The following is an 8,107-nucleotide window of genomic DNA, read 5'->3' on the forward strand; positions in this document are numbered from 1 at the left end:
TCCTGCTTTTCTGTCCCCGAGGGCTGGGACTTGGCCTCTGATGCAAACCACGGGTCTGCGGCAGGGGAGTGGCTTTTATGGGAAGTAGAGCTGAGGCGAAGAGGGTGCAGCAGTTCAGGTGAGTGCCTCGGTTGAGCCCCGCGGTGGGGGCCGGGGACACAGACCCTGAGGTACATCAGAGGTGGCCATGCAGGGCTGAGGGGTGGAGGAGGGGGAGGGAGAGAGGCAGGCAGGTGAGGGGGTGAGCTGGAGTTTGCCTGTGGGATGGACGAAGGAGATGAGGAAAGGTTTGTTGGGTGGAGGTCCTTCCAGTGGCCATGGGACTGGAGTGGTCACGTGTCCAACTGGGGGACGCCTGGCCACAGCAGGTTAGTCATTTCTGGGGTGTGTCTGCTCCTGCCTCTCTGCAAGGACATCACCTGGCTTCCTGGAGAACAATTAGCAGAGCTGGCTGTGCCCCTGATTTACCGCCTTGGTCTAGCTTCTTCCGTGGCACCTGCTCCGTCCCTGGGGCCTAGGGCAGTGTGGCCTGGGGAGTGCGCTGTGGGCCTGGTGGCCAGACCAGCTGGAGCTGGAGGAGAAGCAGTCTGGAGGCGGGGGACAGGGAGACTGGGGTCCAATCGGGCTTCGAGGGTGTGTTTCCGGCTGACCTGAGAGCAGGTTAGCCCTTTCCAGGCCTGTGTTCTAGATCCTTCTCTGCCTTTGGCCCGTGTTTCTTGCAGCCACTGTTGCCCTGTCTGTCCCACAGCTGCCAATCCCAAATGAAGACTTCTGGTAGGCGGCAGGAGCACCGTCAGAAGCTCCCGGTCTGTGAGGGCCGACACATCAGTTTCTATTTCAGATAATGAATAATTTTTTAGTATAAATGTATCCAAATATTGTATGGGACGTAGTTACATTTTTTAAAAAGTTGCTTATCCGAGATTCAATGTAACTGGGTATCCCCGTCTGAAATTTGCTCCATCCGGCACCCCTGTCAGCGGTCCCACGTAGGGTGGACACAGCCCGGACGCCTGACCACTCCCAGGCCCGCCCTGTAGAGCCACCGCCGCCCCTGGGGAGCCCCTGACCCTCCGGCTCCAGAGTCCGAGCTCCTGGCAGGAACCCAGGCCGACCGGGGCCTCACGGACAGTTTCCAGGGCCACTCGGGCAGGAGGGGAAGGCGAACCCTCCAGGCCCCACGTGGAACAGGCTGGACTCGGGCCTGCGACATTCAGGTGGTTCGGAACCCCAAACCTCTGGGTAGTGATCCGGTCACTCACGTGGCTCCCCACTGTGACCGTGACCCGAGGGTGTCACGTGATCAGCCGGAATAACCAGGGAAGCGGTGGGGGGGTGGGGGTGGGGACTGGGGCCGCAGGACCCCTGGGCAGCCTGGACAGCCCCAGAGTAGAGACCTGCGCCCCCTGCCCCCATCTGTGCCCCTGGTGTAGAGTCTTCCACCCCTCCCCCATCCACAGCCCCCCTTCCCACCTCTGGTAGAGACCTGCACCCTTCCCCCCAATCTGTGCTCCAAGGGTGGCGACCCACGCCCCCCTCGCCCCCTGCCCCCATCCCCTCATGCCCCCCCACCCAGCTAGAGACCAGGCCTGCCCCCTCCCTCCCCCTATCCCCTTCCAGCTCCTGGAGTAGAGGCTCCCACCCACCTGCTAAGGATGGGGTTCCAGCTCCACCTGTGACACCCCAATGAGTGATCCCCCAGTGGGCGAGACACTTCACTGCGTGTTAGGGATTCGTGGGGAGGCCTGGGAAATGCGGTCACAATGAGACTTAAGTAAATCAAGCCTTATTTTCCGATCCTTTGCCTCCACATCTCACCTGCGGTTGTTTTTCCGGGCCAGGGCGACCGAGTGTGTGTGTGTGTGTGTGTGTGTGTGTGCGCGCGCGCGCTCGCGCTCCAGTTAAGGAGGGGAGGGGCGCACTCCAGGCCCCACAGGAACCCTCACTGAGAAGCTGTGAAGGAACGTGCATGTGCCCAGTGAGGCCGTGGACAGCCCCCACACACTCTCTGTTTTGACGACTTTGTTCTTGCCCGGTTTTCTCCTCTGAGCAGCTCTGTGGCAGGTGCAACCGTGTCAAGGCCTAAGACACCGGGTGGTGGCAGGTCCGGTTTTCCTTCTAAGCCGCTGCGAAGGGAGGGGCTTGGGAAAGATCCAGCTGGACCATTCCCTCTGAGTAGAAATTTTTGGTGTGAAAAAAAATTAGTCATTGTCAGACTGGATTTTATGAATGTGGGTAAGCACCGTTAGCCTGTTTGCCAGAAGGAGGGCTGTTTGTACATAGACCTAACTTCTGGACAAAGTCTTCGTCTCAATAAAGTCTGCTTAAAACCTCTCAGGCACTTTGATCACAGATGCTAATTACTGCAGGGTCAAGGACCTTCATCTGGCGAGACAGCTCTGCCCCGGGTGAGGGGTGGGACAATTTGGACAGTGAGACCCGGCCCTCTGGATCGCATCTGTCAAAGGCACCTGGGGGCCACGGAGCCACTGGACCACCGGGCAGCGTGCTGGGCCGTGGATGTCGGCACCACCACGTTGGGAAGCCTCCAGCGGCTTCTACAAAGCCACAGACAGTCCACTCCGTAACCAGCTCCCGTACTCCTCAGCAGCTACCCAAGGTAACGGGGTGCAGGGGACCATCAGCGTGCATCAGCAGCCCCCCGGGTCCCCCACCCACTCGTGCCCTCAACCACCTCACGCCCCACAGGGTGCCAGCCACCAGCCGCTGGCTGCAGGGCTCGCTTGCCGGAGCGGAGAAGCAGTAGGCAGGAAGGAGAGAGAGGTAGGTGGGGGCGGGGGGGGGGGGGAGAGTAGTAGGCAGGGGGGCAGCAGGAGAGAAGGCACCACTTTCGGGATCCGGAAACACCACTCGCATCCAGAAGCCTCGAGCCTGAGAGCTGCCACGTGGCCACGCTCAGGACGCTATGCACTTTGTTTCTGCAGCTTTCTGGCTGGTCCGACGGGCTGCTTCTCTTTGCGGGTGAGCCCCCTGAGTCTTCAAGGACCCCACCAGCCTACCAGCCGCGCCTGCATCTTTGTGAGGCCCGGCACACAGCAGTTGCTGCCTCCAGGCTGGCCCCCTGGCAGCACAGCCCAGGCAAGTGGGGTCAGCACCCGAGTGTCCCCCCAGGGAGGAGGGAGGACTAGTGAGGTGGGGCTTGCCCCCAGATGGTGCTGACCTAGACCAGGCAAGAGGCTTCCGGACGTAGCCGGCCAGCAATCCCTGGGCCTTTAAGAACAGAGGCCTGAACCTCTCCAGAGATTCTGTGGAGAAAAACTGAGCCGCTGACAAAGTCTGTGGTGTTCTCACCTGGAGGTCCACGGGTCCACTGCCCCTAGCGGCCGGAGTCAGGTGGCCACAACAGCAGGGGGTGCCACCTACGTTTTGTGCCTGCTGGAGTTTCAGGAGCAGGGACGCTACACTTGGTTACATCAAGAATTGTCCCCGGGGCGCCTGGGTGGCTCAGTCGGTTAAGCGTCCGACTTCGGCTCAGGTCACGATCTCGCGGTCCGTGAGTTTGAGCCCCGCGTCAGGCTCTGGGCCTGGAGCCTGTTTCCGATTCTGTGTCTCCCTCTCTCTGACCCTCCCTGTTCATGCTCTGTCTCTGCCTGTCTCAAAAATAAATAAAAACATTAAAAAAAAAAAAAAAAAGAATTGTCCCCACCCACACACAGGAACAAGCCTCTGAGAGGCACTGGTAGGGTTGAAAGAAATGACTGCTAAGGGGCTTTTCAGTTGGAAGGGACGGTCATTTCCACAGGCATTGTAGGCGGTATATGGAAACCAGCACAATAGGCTGCAAGGTCGAGGCACAGGTGTGTTCGTGCACATCCAGCCATGCATGAGCGTGCACCACGTGGACAGGCACACGCAGGGCTCGTGCTTGCACTACAGATGCACATTTACACGGTGACCCTAGATGCAAACCATCCTCCGGGAGAACTCTGACCGGTGGTGGATGGAGTCAGCTGGGCAGGGAGGGGGAGGGAGCCGTGGGGACAAGGTGAGCGGAGCTGCGTCTGGGGACACTGAGAGGCACAGCCGTCCCCGGTTCCCTTTCTGGGAAGTCAGTCTCTCCCTGGCCAGCTAGGATCAAGCCTCCCTCTGGGGCTCCGCACGCCGACAAGCGCAAACAGATTTGGAACCAAGAAAACGCCATCCGTTTTGAGTGATGGAGTCAGCCGGCAGCTGGCGGGCCCTGGTCCCTTGGGTTATTTTAGACATGTGTCTGTCCACTGCCTCCAACAAGCCTCTGTGCGGTGGGGCCGAGGGCGCAGCAGGCAGGGCCGGAAGGTGCTTCCACCGGCCTTGAGGGTCCTCCTCCCGAACCACGGACGCTCTGCCATGACCTCGCCCACCTGCTGCCCACAGCCTGCCCCAGGCCCGCTGGCTGCCTCCCACTCGCTGCCCTCCTTGACCGTGACTCCCCCACCCGAGGGTCCGGTCGGAACCCACGCAGCACGCTTCAGCCAGCACCGCCCCCCGTGCTGGTTTCTAGGTTCGTCTTGGGCCCTATGTGGGACCCCCGTGTCCGTGGGGACAGAGGCGGGAAGGGGTCCAGAAGCGCTGAGGCACAGAAAAGCTGTTCGTAATGAACAGCGTAGGACATAATGGTGGACATAATGAACACACGGGCATGTTTTTAAAGCATCACATTTAAACACTCACCACTTACAGGTCTGTGTTCTGCTTTAACCTCGAGATCAACCCCAAAACACGGGTGTGTTCGTACACACCTAGGCCCAGATGAGTGTGCATAGACACGGACAGGAGCACCTGGGACTGCGTGTGCATCACAGGTGCACACAGACACTCACAGGTGCGTTGGTTGCACTGGCTGGGCAAGCTCTCTTTAAGCCTCAATTTCTCCAACTCTGACGGATGCATCTATAGACCCCTACCTGAAGGATCTCATTGCACAGGGAAGGGGAGGAGGGGAAGGAGGGGAATGGGGAGGGGGAGGGAGGAAGGAGGGGGAGGAGGAAGGGGAGGAGGGAGAGGGGAGGAGGGGGAGGGGAGGGGAAAGGGGGAAGGGGAGGGAGGGAGAGTAGGAGGGGGAGGGGGAAGAGGGGAAAGAGGAGGGGAAGAGGAGGAGAGGGGAAGGGAGGAGGGAAGAGGGGGAGAAGGAGGGAGGAGTAGGGCAAAGGAAATGAGGTGGGGGAGGGGCAGAGGTGGGAGAAGGGGAGGAAGGGAAGAGGGAGGGGAGAGGAAGGGGAGGAGAGAGGAGGAGGAGGGGGAGGGGAGGAGGAGGAAGGGAACAAGTGGGAGGGAGAATGAGGAGGGGAAGAGGGGGAGAGGAGGGGAGGAGAAGGAGGAGGAGGAGGGAAGGAGGGGGAGGGGGAGGAGGGGGAGAAGGGAAGGGGAAAAGACAGGAGGAGGAGGGGGAGTGGAGGAGGAGGGGAGGAGGGGGAAGGGAGAAGGGGGAGGGGAAGAAGGAGAGGGCAGGAGGGGAGGAGAAGGAGGAGGAGAGGAGGAGGGGAGGGGGAGGAGGGGGAGAAGGGGAAAGGAAAGACGGGAGGAGGAGGGGGTAGGCGAAGAGGGGGGAGGAGAGAGGGGGAGGAGGAAGAGGAGGGGGAAGAAAGAGGGGAGAAGGAGGAGGGGGAAGGGGAGGAGGGGAAGAGGGGTAGGAGGAAGAGGAGGGAGAGGGGAAGGGGAAAGGGAGGGGGAGGAGGGGGAGGAGAGGAGGGGAAATATGGGAGGAGGAGGAGGGAGAGGGGAAGAGGGAGGGGAGGAGAGAGGAGGAGGGGGAAGGAGGGGGAGGAGAAGGAGGAGGAGGAGGGGAGGAGTGGGAGAGGAGGGGGAGGAGGGGGAGGAGAAGGAGGAGGAGGAGGGGAGGAGTGGGAGAGGAGGGGGAGGAGGGGGAGGAGGGGGAAGGGAGGAGGGGAGGAGAGGGAGCGGAGGAGGGGAGGAGGGGAGGGGGGGAGGGGGAGGAGAGGAGGGGGAGGGGAGGAGGTGGAGGGGAGGAGGGGAGGGAAGGAGGGGAGGAGGGGAGGGAAGGAGGGGAGGAGGGGGAGGGGAGGAGTGGAGGAGGGAAGGAGAGGGTAGGGAAGGAGGGGAGGGGAGGAGGGGGAGGGGAGGAGGGGGAGGGGAAGAGGGGAGGAGGGGGAGGGGAGGAGGGGAGGAAGGAGGGGAGGAGAGGAGGAGGGGGAGGGATGAAGGGGAGGGGATAAGGGGAGGGAGGTGTAGGGGAGGAGGGGTAGGGGATGAAGGGAGGAGGGGTAGGGGGAGGAGGGGAGGAGTGGAGGAGGGAAGGAGGGGGTAGGGAAGGAGGGGGAGGGGAGGAGGGGGGAGGGGAGAGGGGGAGAGGAGGGGGAGGGGAGGGGGGGAGAGGAGAAGGAGGGAGGGGAGGGGAAGGGGAGAAGGAGGGAGGGGAGGGGAGGGGAAGGGGAGGAGGGGGAGGGGAGGGGAGGGGAGGGGAGGAGGGGGAGGGGAGGAGGGGGAGGGGGAGGGGAGGAGGGGGAGGGGAGGAGGGGGAGGGGAGGAGGGGAGGAGGGGGGCATGAACTATCTCTGCCCCATGGGAGGGCACAGCCTCCGGCAGCATTCCCCACCCCCCCCCCCCCGTTTGGCAGACTTCTCCGGGAGGGAATCAGGGTGGTGGGCCGGAGTTGGCTGTCCCCGTTTTGTGAGAGTGGATTGTCTGTGCATCTTCCCAGTGTGTGTGCTTAGTGACGTTGATAGTTTGGCACGGTGGGAGTACTCATAGCACGTGATTGGCAAAAGCTCCAGGACCCCCTTCCCATTGAGTGGCTGCTAAACCTCCCCCCTGCACATCAGTGGGACAGGAACGAATCATGTTGTTTCCCAGATTTCTCTGGAAGCTCTCAGCCTGACCCTACCCTGCCTGTCATGGGCAGGAGAAATGCAGGGGGGGTGGGGTCGGGTGGGCACAGGTTTTTCCACACCTGCGGGTGGCTCGGTTATGTGGGAAGGGGCCCCACCCTTTGACCTTGACGCACCTTGGCATCAGGTTGTGACTGTTCCCTTTGCCTGGAAACCTGTTTCCTTCTCTGTCACTCTGGGACAGCTGGATTTCTGCCCACTCTGGGAGGGCTCCGGCTGCCCCTGCAGACGGTGGGGACGGGGTCTGGAGCCCAGGGACAGCCCCGACTCTGCCACTTACTAGCTGGATGACTTTGAGTGACTTCGCTGGGCAGAGCCCTGATCTCTCTCCGTGAAACAGGAGACACAGTGTGAGCCTTGAGCAAGGCCACCTGTGGGACACACGTGGATAAACAGCAGTTTCTTTTCCCTCCCCTGGCCAGCTCCTGGCGGAGTGTGGGCACCGCTGATTAGCCTGAGTCACCGTCATTGTGAGGCCACCAACTGGGCCACATCAGCTGTCAGACTGGGTTTAAAAAGAGTTCAGATTCAGGGGCGCCTGGTGGCTCAGTCCAGTTACGCGTCCAACTCTTGATTTCTGCTCAGGTCATGATCGCCGGGCTGTGGCTTTGAGCCCCGTGTTGGGCTCTACACTGGGCATGGAACCTGCTTGGAATCCTCTCCTTCTGCCCCTCCCCCTGCTCTTGCTGGCTCTCCAGAAAGAAAGAAGAAAGAAAGAAAAGAAAGAAAAGAAAGAAAGAAAGAAAGAAAGGAAGGAAGGAAGAAAGAAAGAGAAAGAAAGCCCTAAAACAAGGATATAAAAGGTTGAAAGTAAATAGAAAACACTAACAAAAGAAAGCCAGTGTATCTCCATAAATAACAAACAAAAGGGGCGCCTGGGTGGCTCGGTTGGTTAAGCGTCCAACTTCGGCTCAGGTCATGATCTCACGGTTCGTTGGATGGAGCCCTGCATCAGGCTCTGTGCTGACATCACGGAGCCTGCTTGGGACTCTCCCTCTCTCTGCCCCTCCCCTGTTTGTGCTCTTTCTTTCTCTCCCCTCCTCCCTGCCCCCGCAACATAAACATTAAAAAAAATAAATAACAAACAAAATATTATTTAACAGAGAAAAAATATTTGTGAGGGAAAACAAGAGGGTCCACATCATGGTTACGGGAATGATCTAGCAAGCGGAAACAGTTTTCAAGTTGTATTACCTGATCCCGGATCCTTAAAACGTAAAGCAGACACCCAGAAAGTAGAAGAATCTGGCCACGGGAGAAGA

Source organism: Leopardus geoffroyi, chromosome E1 (assembly GCF_018350155.1).
Source record: "Leopardus geoffroyi isolate Oge1 chromosome E1, O.geoffroyi_Oge1_pat1.0, whole genome shotgun sequence".
NCBI lineage: Eukaryota > Metazoa > Chordata > Mammalia > Carnivora > Felidae > Leopardus > Leopardus geoffroyi.